This window comes from Podarcis bocagei (assembly GCF_964188305.1).
Source record: "Podarcis bocagei genome assembly, chromosome: 11".
In the NCBI taxonomy this organism is placed as follows: domain Eukaryota; kingdom Metazoa; phylum Chordata; class Lepidosauria; order Squamata; family Lacertidae; genus Podarcis; species Podarcis bocagei.
Window position 1 is genome coordinate 13,582,219 of NC_138136.1, and position 15,518 is coordinate 13,597,736.

A 15,518-nucleotide genomic window follows, 5' to 3' on the forward strand; every position below is an offset into this window, starting at 1 on the left:
CGGGGCTTAGGGATTTTTTCAAAAAAATATTTTCCGCCGCTTAAGTTGTTGAGGGCTGATTTCCTGTCCTGTGATAAAAAGCCTTCTGTTTCCATCACCAAAGCTTTCAGGGGAGCATTTGCAACCGGTTGGCACCATTTTTGAGTGAATTGCCAAAAGTCAGATTTTTCCTGAAATTGTGACCCCGGGGCTTAGTGATTTTTTCAAAAAAAAATATTCTGCAGTTTAAGTTTTTGAGGGCTGATTTCTTGTCCTGTGATAAAAAGCCTTCTGTTTCGAGTGCCAAAGCTTTCCGGAGAGCATTTTCAAGCTTTTGATACCATTTTTGAGTGAATTGCCAAAAGTCAGATTTTTGCTGAAATTGTGACCCCGGGGCTTAGGGATTTTTTCAAAAAAATATTTTCTGCCGGTTAGGTTTTTGAGGGGTGATTTATTTTCCTTTGATAAAAATACTTCTGTTTCCATCGCCAAAGCTTTCAGGGGAGCATTTGAAACCGGTTGGCACCATTTTTGAGTGAATTGCCAAAAGTCAGATTTTTGCTGAAATTGTGACTTAGGGATTTTTTCAAAAAAATCTTTTCTGCCGGTTAAGTTTTTCGACGGCTGATTTTTTGTCCTGTGATAAAAAGCCTTCTGTTTCGAGTGCCAAAGCTTTCCGGAGAGCATTTACAACCGGTTGGCACCATTTTTGAGTGAATTGCCAAAAGTCAGATTTTTGCTGAAATTGTGACCCCGGGAAAATATTTTCTGCCGGTTAGGTTTTTGAGGGGTGATTTATTTTCCTTTGATAAAAAGCCTTCTGTTTCGAGTGCCAAACCTTTCAGGAGAGCATTTTCAAGCTTTTGGCACCATTTTTGAGTGAATTGCCAAAAGTCAGATTTTTGCTGGAATTGTGACCCCGTGGCTTTGGGATATTTTCAAAAAAATATTTTCCGCCGCTTAAGTTGTTGAGGGCTGATTTCCTGTCCTGTGATAAAAAGCCTTCTGTTTCCATCACCAAAGCTTTCAGGGGAGCATTTGCAACCGGTTGGCACCATTTTTGAGTGAATTGCCAAAAGTCAGATGTTTGCTGAAATTGTGACCCCGGGGCTTAGTGATTTTTTCAAAAAAATATATTCTGCAGTTTAAGTTTTTGAGGGCTGATTTCTTGTCCTGTGATAAAAAGCCTTCTGTTTCGAGTGCCAAAGCTTTCCGGAGAGCATTTTCAAGCTTTTGATACCATTTTTGAGTGAATTGCCAAAAGTCAGATTTCTGCTGAAATTGTGACCCCGGGGCTTAGGGATTTTTTCAAAAAAATATTTTCTGCCGGTTAGGTTTTTGAGGGGTGATTTATTTTCCTTTGATAAAAAGACTTCTGTTTCCATCGCCAAAGCTTTCAGGGGAGCATTTTCAAGCTTTTGGCATCATTTTTGAGTGAATTGCCAAAAGTCAGATTTTTGCTGAAATTGTGACCCCGGGGCTTAGGGATTTTTTCAAAAAAATATTTTCTGCCGGTTAAGTTTTTCGAGGGCTGATTTTTTGTCCTGTGATAAAAAGCCTTCTGTTTCGAGTGCCAAAGCTTTCGGGAGAGCATTTACAACCGGTTGGCACCATTTTTGAGTGAATTGCCAAAAGTCAGATTTTTGCTGAAATTGTGACCCCGGGGCTTAGGGATTTTTTCAAAAAAATATTTTCTGCCGGTTAGGTTTTTGAGGGGTGATTTATTTTCCTTTCATAAAAAGACTTCTGTTTCCATCGCCAAAGCTTTCAGGGGAGCATTTTCAAGCTTTTGGCATCATTTTTGAGTGAATTGCCAAAAGTCAGATTTTTGCTGAAATTGTGACCCCGGGGCTTAGAGATTTTTTCAAAAAAATATTTTCTGCCGGTTAAGTTTTTGAGGGCTGATTTCTTGTCCTGTGATAAAAAGCCTTCTGTTTCGAGTGCCAAACCTTTCAGGAGAGCATTTTCAAGCTTTTGGCACCATTTTTGAGTGAATTGCCAAAAGTCAGATTTTTGCTGAAATTGTGACCCAGGGGCTTAGGGATTTTTTCAAAAAAATATTTTCTGCCGGTTTAGGTTTTTGAGGGCTGATTTCTTGTCCTGTGATAAAAAGCCTTCTGTTTCGAGTGCCAAACCTTTCAGGAGAGCATTTTCAAGCTTTTGGCACAATCTTTGAGTGAATTGCCAAAAGTCAGATTTTTGCTGAAATTGTGACCCAGGGGCTTAGGGATTTTTTCAAAAAAATATTTTCTGCCCGTTAAGTTTTTGAGGGATGATTTCTTGTCCTGTGATAAAAAGCCTTCTGTTTCGAGTGCCAAACATTTCAGGGGAGCATTTGCAACCGGTTGGCACCATTTTTGAGTGAATTGCCAAAAGTCAGATTTTTGCTGAAATTGTGACCCCCGGGGCTTAGGGATTTATTCAAAAAAATATTTTCTGCCGGTTAAGTTTCTGAGGACTGATTTCTTGTCCTGTGATAAAAAGCCTTCTGTTTCTAGTGCCCAACCTTTCAGGAGAGCATTTTCAAGCTTTTGGCACCATTTTTGAGTAAATTGCCAAAAGTCAGATTTTTCCTGAAATTGTGACCCAGGGGCTTAGGGATTTTTTCAAAAAAATATTTTCTGCCTGTTAAGTTTTTGAGGGCTGATTTCTTGTCCCGTGATAAAAAGCCTTCTGTTTCGAGTGCCAAACCTTTCAGGGGAGCATTTGCAACCGGTTGGCACCATTTTTGAGTGAATTGCCAAAAGTCAGATTTTTGCTGAAATTGTGACCCCGGGACTTAGGGATTTTTTCAAAAGAATATTTTTTGCCGGTTAAGTTTTTGAGGGCTGATTTCTTGTCCTGTGATAAAAAGCCTTCTGTTTCCTTTGCCAAAGCTTTCCGGAGAGCATTTTCAAGCTTTTGACATGATTTTTGAGTGAATTGCCAAAAGTCAGAATTTTGCTGAAATTGTGACCCCGGGGCTTAAAGATTTTTTCAAAAAAATATTTTCTGCCGGTTAAGTTTTTGAGGGCTGATTACTTGTCCTGTGATAAAAAGCCTTCTGTTTCGAGTGCCAAACCTTTCAGGGGAGCATTTTTAAGCTCTTGGCACCATATTTGAGAGAACTGCCAAAAGTCAGATTTTTCCTGAAATTGTGACCCCAGGGCTTAGGGATTTTTTCACAAAAAATATTTTCTGCCTGTTAAGTTTTTGAGGGCTGATTTCTCGTCCTATGATAAAAAGCCTTCTGTTTCGAGTGCCAAACCTTTCAGGAGAGCATTTTCAAGCTTTTGGCACCATTTTTGAGTGAATTGCCAAAAGTCAGATTTTTCCTGAAATTGTGACCCAGGGGCTTAGGGATTTTTTCAAAAAAATATTTTCTGCCTGTTAAGTTTTTGAGGGCTGATTTCTTGTCCCGTGATAAAAAGCCTTCTGTTTCGAGTGCCAAACCTTTCAGGGGAGCATTTGCAACCGGTTGGCACCATTTTTGAGTGAATTGCCAAAAGTCAGATTTTTGCTGAAATTGTGACCCCGGGACTTAGGGATTTTTTCAAAAGAATATTTTTTGCCGGTTAAGTTTTTGAGGGCTGATTTCTTGTCCTGTGATAAAAAGCCTTCTGTTTCCTTTGCCAAAGCTTTCCGGAGAGCATTTTCAAGCTTTTGACACGATTTTTGAGTGAATTGCCAAAAGTCAGAATTTTGCTGAAATGGTGACCCCGGGGCTTAAAGATTTTTTCAAAAAAATATTTTCTGCCGGTTAAGTTTTTGAGGGCTGATTTCTTGCCCTGTGATAAAAAGCCTTCTGTTTCCATCGCCAAATCTTTCAGGGGGGCATTTGTAACTGTTTGGCACCATTTTTGAGTGAATTGCCAAAAGTCAGATTTCTGCTGAAATTGTGACCCCGGGGCTTAGGGATTTTTAAAAAAAAATCTTTTCTGCCGGTTCAGTTGTTGAGGGCTGATTTATTGTTCTGTGATTAAAAGCCTTCTGTTTCGACTGCCAAACCTTTCAGGAGAGAATTTTAAAGCTGTTGGCACCATTTTTGAGTGAATTGCCGAAAGTCTGATTTTTTCAGTATTTGTGACCCTGGGGCTTAGGGATTCTTTCAAAAAAATATTACTCCGCCGGTTAAGTTGTCGAGAGCTAATTTCTTGTCCTGTGATAAAAAGCCTTCCGTTTCCATCACCAAAGCTTTCAGGGGATCATTTTCAACCAGTTGGCACCATTTTAGAGTGAATTGCCAAAAGTCAGATTTTTGCTGAAATTGTGACCCCGGGGCTTAGGGATTTTTTCAAAAAAATATTTTCTGCCAATTAAGTTTTTGAGGGCTGATTTCTTGTCCTGTGATAAAAGGCCTTCTGTTTCCATCGCCAAAGCTTTCAGGGGATCATTTGCAACCGGTTGGCACCATTTTTGAGTGAATTGCCAAAAGTCAGATTTTTGCTGAAATTGTGACCCCAGGGCTTAGTGATTTTTTCAAGAAAATATATTCTGCAGGTTAAGTTTTTGAGGGCTGATTTCTTGTCCTGTGATAAAAAGCCTTCTGTTTCCATCACCAAAGCTTTCAGGGGAGCATTTGCAACCGGTTGGCACCATTTTTGAGTGAATTGCCAAAAGTCAGATTTTTGCTGAAATTGTGACCCCGGGGCTTAGGGATTTTTTCAAAAAAATATTTTCTGCCTGTTAGGTTTTTGAGGGCTGATTTCTTGTCCTGTGATAAAAAGCCTTCTGATTCGAGTGCCAAAGCTTTCAGGAGAGCATTTTCAAGCTTCTGGCACCATTTTTGAGTGAATTGCCAAAAGTCAGATTTTTGCTGAAATTGTGACCCCGGGGCTTAGAGATTTTTTCAAAAAAATCTTTTCTGCCCGTTAAGTTGTTGAGGGCTGATTTCTTGTCCTGTGATAAAAAGCCTTCTGTTTCCATCGGCAAAGCTTTCAGGGGATCATTTTCAAGCTTTTGGCACTATTTTTGAGTGAATTGCCAAAAGTCAGATTTTTGCTGAAATTGTGACCCCGGGGCTTAGAGATTTTTTCAAAAAAATATTTCCCGCCGCTTAAGTTGTTGAGGGCTGATCTCTTCTCCTGTAATAAAAACCCTTCCGTTTCCATCGCCAAAATTTTCAGGAGAGCATTTTCAAGCTTTTGGCACCATTTTTGAGTGAATTGCCAAAAGTCAGATTTTTGCTGAAATTGTGACCCCGGGGCTTAGAGATTTTTTCAAAAAAATCTTTTTCGCCGGTTAAGTTGTTGAGGGCTGATTTCTTGTCCTGTGATAAAAAGCCTTCTGTTTCGAGTGCCAAACCTTTCAGGAGAGCATTTTCAAGCTTTTGGCACCATTTTTGAGTGAATTGCCAAAAGTCAGATTTTTGCTGGAATTGTGACCCCGTGGCTTTGGGATATTTTCAAAAAAATATTTTCCGCCGCTTAAGTTGTTGAGGGCTGATTTCCTGTCCTGTGATAAAAAGCCTTCTGTTTCCATCACCAAAGCTTTCAGGGGAGCATTTGCAACCGGTTGGCACCATTTTTGAGTGAATTGCCAAAAGTCAGATGTTTGCTGAAATTGTGACCCCGGGGCTTAGTGATTTTTTCAAAAAAAAATATTCTGCAGTTTAAGTTTTTGAGGGCTGATTTCTTGTCCTGTGATAAAAAGCCTTCTGTTTCGAGTGCCAAAGCTTTCCGGAGAGCATTTTCAAGCTTTTGATACCATTTTTGAGTGAATTGCCAAAAGTCAGATTTTTGCTGAAATTGTGACCCCGGGGCTTAGGGATTTTTTCAAAAAAATCTTTTTCGCCGGTTAAGTTGTTGAGGGCTGATTTCTTGTCCTGTGATAAAAAGCCTTCTGTTTCCATCGCCAAAGCTTTCAGGGGAGCATTTGCAACCGGTTGGCACCATTTTTGAGTGAATTGCGAAAAGTCAGATTTTTGCTGAAATTGTGACCCCGGGGCTTAGAGATTTTTTCAAAAAAATCTTTTTCGCCGGTTAAGTTGTTGAGGGCTGATTTCTTGTCCTGTGATAAAAAGCCTTCTGTTTCGAGTGCCAAACCTTTCAGGAGAGCATTTACAACCGGTTGGCACCATTTTTGAGTGAATTGCCAAAAGTCAGATTTTTGCTGGAATTGTGACCCCGGGGCTTAGGGATTTTTTCAAAAAAATATTTTCCGCCGCTTAAGTTGTTGAGGGCTGATTTCCTGTCCTGTGATAAAAAGCCTTCTGTTTCCATCGCCAAAGCTTTCAGGGGATCATTTGCAAGCTTCTGGCACCATTTTTGAGAGAATTGCCAAAAGTCAAATTTTTGCTGAAATTGTGACCCCGGGGCTTAGGGATTTTTTCAAAAAAGTATTTTCTGCCAATTAAGTTTTTGAGGGCTGATTTCTTGTCCTGTGATAAAAGGCCTTCTGTTTCCATCGCCAAAGCTTTCAGGGGATCATTTGCAACCGGTTGGCACCATTTTTGAGTGAATTGCCAAAAGTCAGATTTTTGCTGAAATTGTGACCCCAGGGCTTAGTGATTTTTTCAAGAAAATATATTCTGCAGGTTAAGTTTTTGAGGGCTGATTTCTTGTCCTGTGATAAAAAGCCTTCTGTTTCCATCACCAAAGCTTTCAGGGGAGCATTTGCAACCGGTTGGCACCATTTTTGAGTGAATTGCCAAAAGTCAGATTTTTGCTGAAATTGTGACCCAGGGGCTTAGGGATTTTTTCAAAAAAATATTTTCTGCCTGTTAAGTTTTTGAGGGCTGATTTCTTGTCCTGTGATAAAAAGCCTTCTGATTCGAGTGCCAAAGCTTTCAGGAGAGCATTTTCAAGCTTCTGGCACCATTTTTGAGTGAATTGCCAAAAGTCAGATTTTTGCTGAAATTGTGGTGTGGTGTAGTGGTTAAGAGCGGTAGTCACGTAATCTGGGTAACCGGGTTCGCGTCTCCGCTCCTCCACATGCAGCTGCTGGGTGACCTTGGGCCAGTCACACTTCTTTGAAGTCTCTCAGCCCCACTCACCTCACAGAGTGTTTGTTGTGGGGGAGGAAGGGAAAGGAGATTGTTAGCCGCTTTGAGACTCCTGAAGGGGAGTGAAAGGCGGGATATCAAATCCAAACTCTTCTTCTTCTTCTTCTTTTGGCACTATTTTTGAGTGAATTGCCAAAAGTCAGATTTTTGCTGAAATTGTGACCCCGGGGCTTAGAGATTTTTTCAAAAAAATATTTTCCGCCGCTTAAGTTGTTGAGGGCTGATCTCTTCTCCTGTAATAAAAACCCTTCCGTTTCCATCGCCAAAATTTTCAGGAGAGCATTTTCAAGCTTTTGGCACCATTTTTGAGTGAATTGCCAAAAGTCAGATTTTTGCTGAAATTGTGACCCCGGGGCTTAGAGATTTTTTCAAAAAAATCTTTTTCGCCGGTTAAGTTGTTGAGGGCTGATTTCTTGTCCTGTGATAAAAAGCCTTCTGTTTCGAGTGCCAAACCTTTCAGGAGAGCATTTTCAAGCTTTTGGCACCATTTTTGAGTGAATTGCCAAAAGTCAGATTTTTGCTGGAATTGTGACCCCGGGGCTTAGGGATTTTTTCAAAAAAATATTTTCCGCCGCTTAAGTTGTTGAGGGCTGATTTCCTGTCCTGTGATAAAAAGCCTTCTGTTTCCATCACCAAAGCTTTCAGGGGAGCATTTGCAACCGGTTGGCACCATTTTTGAGTGAATTGCCAAAAGTCAGATTTTTCCTGAAATTGTGACCCCGGGGCTTAGTGATTTTTTCAAAAAAAAATATTCTGCAGTTTAAGTTTTTGAGGGCTGATTTCTTGTCCTGTGATAAAAAGCCTTCTGTTTCGAGTGCCAAAGCTTTCCGGAGAGCATTTTCAAGCTTTTGATACCATTTTTGAGTGAATTGCCAAAAGTCAGATTTTTGCTGAAATTGTGACCCCGGGGCTTAGGGATTTTTTCAAAAAAATATTTTCTGCCGGTTAGGTTTTTGAGGGGTGATTTATTTTCCTTTGATAAAAATACTTCTGTTTCCATCGCCAAAGCTTTCAGGGGAGCATTTGAAACCGGTTGGCACCATTTTTGAGTGAATTGCCAAAAGTCAGATTTTTGCTGAAATTGTGACTTAGGGATTTTTTCAAAAAAATCTTTTCTGCCGGTTAAGTTTTTCGACGGCTGATTTTTTGTCCTGTGATAAAAAGCCTTCTGTTTCGAGTGCCAAAGCTTTCCGGAGAGCATTTACAACCGGTTGGCACCATTTTTGAGTGAATTGCCAAAAGTCAGATTTTTGCTGAAATTGTGACCCCGGGGCTTAGGGATTTTTTCAAAAAAATATTTTCTGCCGGTTAGGTTTTTGAGGGGTGATTTATTTTCCTTTGATAAAAAGACTTCTGTTTCGAGTGCCAAACCTTTCAGGGGAGCATTTGCAACCGGTTGGCACCATTTTTGAGTGAATTGCCAAAAGTCAGATTTTTGCTGAAATTGTGACCCCTGGGGCTTAGGGATTTATTCAAAAAAATATCTTCTGACGGTTAAGTTTTTGAGGACTGATTTCTTGTCCCGTGATAAAAAGCCTTCTGTTTCGAGTGCCAAACCTTTCAGGAGAGCATTTTCAAGCTTTTGGCACCATTTTTGAGTGAATTGCCAAAAGTCAGATTTTTGCTGAAATTGTGACCCCGGGGCTTAGGGATTTTTTCAAAAAAATATTTTCTGCCTGTTAAGTTTTTGAGGGCTGATTTCTTGTCCTGTGATAAAAAGCCTTCTGTTTCGAGTGCCAAACATTTCAGGGGAGCATTTGCAACCGGTTGGCACCTTTTTTGAGTGAATTGCCAAAAGTCAGATTTTTGCTGAAATTGTGACCCCCGGGGCTTAGGGATTTATTCAAAAAAATATCTTCTGCCGGTTAAGTTTTTGAGGACTGATTTCTTGTCCTGTGATAAAAAGCCTTCTATTTCGAGTGCCCAACCTTTCAGGAGAGCATTTTCAAGCTTTTGGCACCATTTTTGAGTAAATTGCCAAAAGTCAGATTTTTGCTGAAATTGTGACCCAGGGGCTTAGGGATTTTTTCAAAAAAATATTTTCTGCCGGTTTAGGTTTTTGAGGGCTGATTTATTTTCCTTTGATAAAAAGACTTCTGTTTCCATCGCCAAAGCTTTCAGGGGAGTATTTGCAACCGGTTGGCACCATTTTTGAGTGAATTGACAAAAGTCAGATTTTTGCTGAAATTGTGACCCCGGGGCTTAGGGATTTTTTCAAAAAAATATTTTCTGCCCGTTAAGTTTTTGAGGGCTGATTTCTTGTCCTGTGATAAAAAGCCTTCTGTTTCGAGTGCCAAACCTTTCAGGGGAGCATTTGCAACCGGTTGGCACCATTTTTGAGTGAATTGCCAAAAGTCAGATTTTTGCTGAAATTGTGACCCCTGGGGCTTAGGGATTTATTCAAAAAAATATCTTCTGACGGTTAAGTTTTTGAGGACTGATTTCTTGTCCCGTGATAAAAAGCCTTCTGGTTCGAGTGCCAAAACTTTCAGGAGAGCATTTTCAAGCTTTTGGCACCATTTTTGAGTGAATTGCCAAAAGTCAGATTTTTGCTGAAATTGTGACCCAGGGGCTTAGGGATTTTTTCAAAAAAATATTTTCTGCCGGTTTAGGTTTTTGAGGGCTGATTTATTTTCCTTTGATAAAAAGACTTCTGTTTCCATCGCCAAAGCTTTCAGGGGAGTATTTGCAACCGGTTGGCACCATTTTTGAGTGAATTGACAAAAGTCAGATTTTTGCTGAAATTGTGACCCCGGGGCTTAGGGATTTTTTCAAAAAAATATTTTCTGCCCGTTAAGTTTTTGAGGGCTGATTTCTTGTCCTGTGATAAAAAGCCTTCTGTTTCGAGTGCCAAACCTTTCAGGGGAGCATTTGCAACCGGTTGGCACCATTTTTGAGTGAATTGCCAAAAGTCAGATTTTTGCTGAAATTGTGACCCCTGGGGCTTAGGGATTTATTCAAAAAAATATCTTCTGACGGTTAAGTTTTTGAGGACTGATTTCTTGTCCCGTGATAAAAAGCCTTCTGGTTCGAGTGCCAAAACTTTCAGGAGAGCATTTTCAAGCTTTTGGCACCATTTTTGAGTGAATTGCCAAAAGTCAGATTTTTGCTGAAATTGTGACCCCGGGGCTTAGGGATTTTTTCAAAAAAATATTTTCTGCCTGTTAAGTTTTTGAGGGCTGATTTCTCGTCCTATGATAAAAAGCCTTCTGTTTCGAGTGCCAAAGCTTTCAGGGGAGTATTTGCAACCGGTTGGCACCATTTTTGAGTGAATTGACAAAAGTCAGATTTTTGCTGAAATTGTGACCCCGGGGCTTAGGGATTTTTTCAAAAAAATATTTTCTGCCCGTTAAGTTTTTGAGGGCTGATTTCTTGTCCTGTGATAAAAAGCCTTCTGTTTCGAGTGCCAAACCTTTCAGGGGAGCATTTGCAACCGGTTGGCACCATTTTTTAGTGAATTGCCAAAAGTCAGATTTTTGCTGAAATTGTGACCCCGGGACTTAGGGATTTTTTCAAAAGAATATTTATTGCCGGTTAAGTTTTTGAGGGCTGATTTCTTGTCCTGTGATAAAAAGCTTTCTGTTTCCTTTGCCAAAGCTTTCCGGAGAGCATTTTCAAGCTTTTGACACGATTTTTGAGTGAATTGCCAAAAGTCAGAATTTTGCTGAAATTGTGACCCCGGGGCTTAAAGATATTTTCAAAAAAATATTTTCTGCCGGTTAAGTTTTTGAAGGCTGATTACTTGTCCTGTGATAAAAAGCCTTCTGTTTCGAGTGCCAAACCTTTCAGGGGAGCATTTTTAAGCTCTTGGCACCATATTTGAGAGAACTGCCAAAAGTCAGATTTTTCCTGAAATTGTGACCCCGGGGCTTAGGGATTTTTTCACAAAAAATATTTTCTGCCTGTTAAGTTTTTGAGGGCTGATTTCTCGTCCTATGATAAAAAGCCTTCTGTTTCGAGTGCCAAACCTTTCAGGAGAGCATTTTCAAGCTTTTGGCACCATTTTTGAGTGAATTGCCAAAAGTCAGATTTTTGCTGAAATTGTGACCCCGGGGCTTAGGGATTTTTTCAAAAAAATATTTTCTGCCGGTTAAGTTTTTGAGGGCTGATTTCTTGTCCTGTGATAAAAAGCCTTCTGTTTCAAGTGCCAAACCTTTCAGGGGAGCATTTTTAAGCTCTTGGCACCATATTTGAGAGAACAGCCAAAAGTCAGATTTTTGCTGAAATTGTGACCCCGGGGCTTAGGGATTTTTTCAAAAAAATATTTTCTGCCGGTTAAGTTTTTGAGGGCTGATTTCTTGTCCTGTGATAAAAAGCCTTCTGTTTCTATCGCCAAAGCTTTCAGGTGAGCATTTACAACCCGTTGGCACCATTTTTGAGTGAACTGTCAAAAGTCAGATTTTTACTGAAATTGTGACCCCGGGGCTTAGGGATTTAAAAAAAAAAATATTTTCTGCTGATTAAGTTTTTGAGGGCTGATTTCTTGTCCTGTTATAAAAGGCCTTCTGTTTCCATCGCCAAAGCTTTCAGGGTATCATATGCAACCGGTTGGCACCATTTTTGAGTGAATTGCCAAAAGTCAGATTTTTGCTGAAATTGTGACCCCGGGGCTTAGGGATTTTTTCAAAAAAATATTTTCTGCCGATTAAGTTTTTGAGGGCTGATTTCTTGTCCTGTGATAAAAAGCCTTCTGTTTCTATCGCCAAAGCTTTCAGGGGAACATTTGCAAGCGGTTGGCACCATTTTTGAGTGAATTGCCAAAAGTCAGATTTTTGCTGAAATTGTGACCCCGGGGCTTTGGGATTTTTTCAAAAAAATATTTTCTGCCTGTTAAGTTTTTGAGGGCTGATTTCTTGTCCTGTCATAAAAAGCCTTCTGTTTCGAGTGCCAAACCTTTCAGGAGAGCATTTTCAAGCTTTTGGCACCATTTTTGAGTGAATTGCCAAAAGTCAGATTTTTGCTGAAATTGTGACCCCGGGGCTTAGGGATTTTTTCAAAAAAAAAATTTCTGCCGGTTAAGTTTTTGAGGGCTGATTTCTTGTCCTGTGATAAAAAGCCTTCTGTTTCCATCACCAAAGCTTTCAGGGGAGTATTTGCATCCGCTTGGCACCATTTTTGAGTGAACTGCCAAAAGTCAGATTTTTACTGAAATTGTGACCCCAGGCTTTGGGAATATTTTAAAAAAATATTTTCTGCCGATTAAGTTTTTGAGGGCTGATTTCTTGTCCTGTTATAAAAGGCCTTCTGTTTCCATTGCCAAAGCTTTCAGGGGATCATTAGCAAGCTTCTGGCACCATTTTTGAGTGAATTGCCAAAAGTCAGATTTTTGCTGAAATTGTGACCCCGGGGCTTAGGGATTTTTTTAAAAAAATATTTTCTGCCGGTTAAGTTTTTGAGGGCTGATTTCTTATCCTGTGATAAAAAGCCTTCTGTTTCGAGTGCCAAAGCTTTCAGGGGAGCATTTCCAACCGGTAGGCACCATTTTTGAGTGAATTGCCAAAAGTCAGATTTTTGCTGAAATTGTGACCCCGGGGCTTAGGGATTTTTTCAAAAAAATATTTTCTGCCGGTTAAGTTTTTGAGGGCTGATTTCTTGTCCTGTTATAAAAGGCCTTCTGTTTCCATCGCCAAAGCTTTCAGGGGATCATTTGCAAGGTTCTGCCACCATTTTTGAGTGAATTGCCAAAAGTCAGATTTTTGCTGAAATTGTGACCCCGGGGCTTAGGGATTTTTTTTAAAAAAAAATTTCTGCCGGTTAAGTTTTTGAGGGCGGATATCTTCTCCTGTGATAAAAAGCCTTCTGTTTCCATCACCAAAGCTTTCAGGCGAGCATTTGCAACCGGTTGGCACCATTTTTGAGAGAATTGCCAAAAGTCAGATTTTTGCTGAAATTGTGACCCCGGGGCTTAGGGATTTTTTCAAAAAAATATTTTCTGCCTGTTAAGTTTTTTAAGGCTCGATTTCTTGTCCTGTTATAAAAGCCTTCTGTTTCCACCTCCAAAGCTTTCAGGGGATCATTTGCAAGGTTCTGGCACCATTTTTGAGTGAATTGCCAAAAGTCAGATTTTTACTGAAATTGTGACCCCGGGGCTTAGGGATTTTTTCAAAAAAATATTTTCTGCCCGTTAAGTTTTTGAGGGCTGATTTCTTGTCCTGTGATAAAAAGCCTTCTGTTTCGAGTGCCAAACCTTTCAGGAGAGCATTTTCAAGCTTTTGGCACCATTTTTGAGTGAATTGCCAAAAGTCAGATTTTTGCTGAAATTGTGACCCCGGGGCTTAGGGATTTTTTCAAAAAAATATTTTCTGCCGGTTAAGTTTTTGAGGGCTGATTTCTTGTCCTGTTATAAAAGGCCTTCTGTTTCCATCGCCAAAGCTTTCAGGGGATCATTTGCAAGGTTCTGGCACCATTTTTGAGTGAATTGCCAAAAGTCAGATTTTTGCTGAAATTTTGACCCCGGGGCTTAGGGATTTTTTTCAAAAAAAAATTTCTGCCGGTTAAGTTTTTGAGGGCTGATTTCTTGTCCTGTGATAAAAAGCCTTCTGTTTCGAGTGCCAAACCTTTCAGGAGAGCATTTTCAAGCTTTTGGCACCATTTTTGAGTGAATTGCCAAAAGTCAGATTTTTGCTGAAATTGTGACCCCGGGGCTTAGGGATTTTTTCAAAAAAATATTTTCTGCTGGTTAAGTTTTTGAGGGCTGATTTCTTGTCCTGTGATAAAAAGCCTTCTGTTTCCATCACCAAAGCTTTCAGGGGAGTATTTGCATCCGCTTGGCACCATTTTTGAGTGAACTGCCAAAAGTCAGATTTTTACTGAAATTGTGACCCCGGGGCTTTGGGATTTTTTCAAAAAAATATTTTCTGCCGATTAAGTTTTTGAGGGCTGATTTCTTGTCCTGTCATAAAAAGCCTTCTGTTTCGAGTGCCAAACCTTTCAGGAGAGCATTTTCAAGCTTTTGGCACCATTTTTGAGTGAATTGCCAAAAGTCAGATTTTTGCTGAAATTGTGACCCCGGGGCTTAGGGATTTTTTCAAAAAAATAATTTCTGCCGGTTAAGTTTTTGAGGGCTGATTTCTTGTCCTGTGATAAAAAGCCTTCTGTTTCTATCGCCAAAGCTTTCAGTTGAGCATTTACAACCCGTTGGCAGCATTTTTCCCTGAATTGCCAAAAGTCAGATTTTTGCTGAAATTGTGACCCCAGGGCTTAGGGATTTTTTCAAAAAATATTTTCTGCCGGTTCAGTTTTTGAGGGCTGATTCTTGTCCTGTGATAAAAAGCCTTCTGTTTCCATCACCAAAGCTTTCAGGGGAGCATTTGCAACCGCTTGGCACCATTTTTGAGAGAACTGCCAAAAGTCAGATTTTTACAGAAATTGTGACCCCGGGGCTTTGGGAATTTTTCAAAAAAATATTTTCTGCCTGTTAAGTTTTTGAGGGCTGATTTCTTGTCCTGTGATAAAAAGCCTTCTGTTTCGAGTGCCAAACCTTTCAGGAGAGCATTTTCAAGCTTTTGGCCCCATTTTTGAGTGAATTGCCAAAAGTCAGATTTTTGCTGAAATTGTGACCCCGGGGCTTAGGGATTTTTTCAAAAAATATTTTCTGCCGGTTAAGTTTTTGAGGGCTGATTTCTTGTCCTGTGATAAAAAGCCTTCTGTTTCGAGTGCCAAACCTTTCAGGGAGCATTTTTAAGCTCTTGGCACCATATTTGAGAGAACAGCCAAAAGTCTGATATTTGCTGAAATTGTGACCCCGGGGCTTAGGGATTTTTTCAAAAAAATATTTTCTGCCGGTTAAGTTTTTGAGGGCTGATTTCTTGTCCTTTGATAAAAAGCCTTCTGTTTCTATCGCCAAAGCTTTCAGGTGAGCCTTTACAACCCGTTGGCACCATTTTTGAGTGAACTGCCAAAAGTCAGATTTTTACTGAAATTGTGACCCCGGGGCTTAGGGATTTTTTCAAAAAAATATTTTCTGCCGATTAAGTTTTTGAGGGCTGATTTCTTGTCCTGTGATAAAAAGTCTTCTGTTTCCCTCGCCAAAGCTTTCAGGGGATCATTTGCAAGCTTCTGGCACCATTTTTGAGTGAATTGCCAAAAGTCAGATTTTTGCTGAAATTGTGACCCCTGGGCTTAGGGATTTTTTTAAAAAAATATTTTCTGCCGGTTAAGTTTTTAGGGCGGATTTCTTCTCCTGTGATAAAAAGCCTTCTGTTTCCATCACCAAAGCTTTCAGGGGAGCATTTGCAACCGGTTGGCACCATTTTTGAGTGAATTGCCAAAAGTCAGATTTTTGTTGAAATTGTTACCCCGGGGTTTAGGGATTTTTTCAAAAAAATATTTTCTGCTGATTAAGTTTTTGAGGGCTGATTTCTTGTCCTGTTATAAAAGGCCTTCTGTTTCCATCGCCAAAGCTTTCAGGGTATCATATGCAACCGGTTGGCACCATTTTTGAGTGAATTGCCAAAAGTCAGATTTTTGCTGAAATTGTGACCCCGGGGCTTTGGGCTTTTTTCAAAAAAATATTTTCTGCCTGTTAAGTTTTTGAGGGCTGATTTCTTGTCCTGTC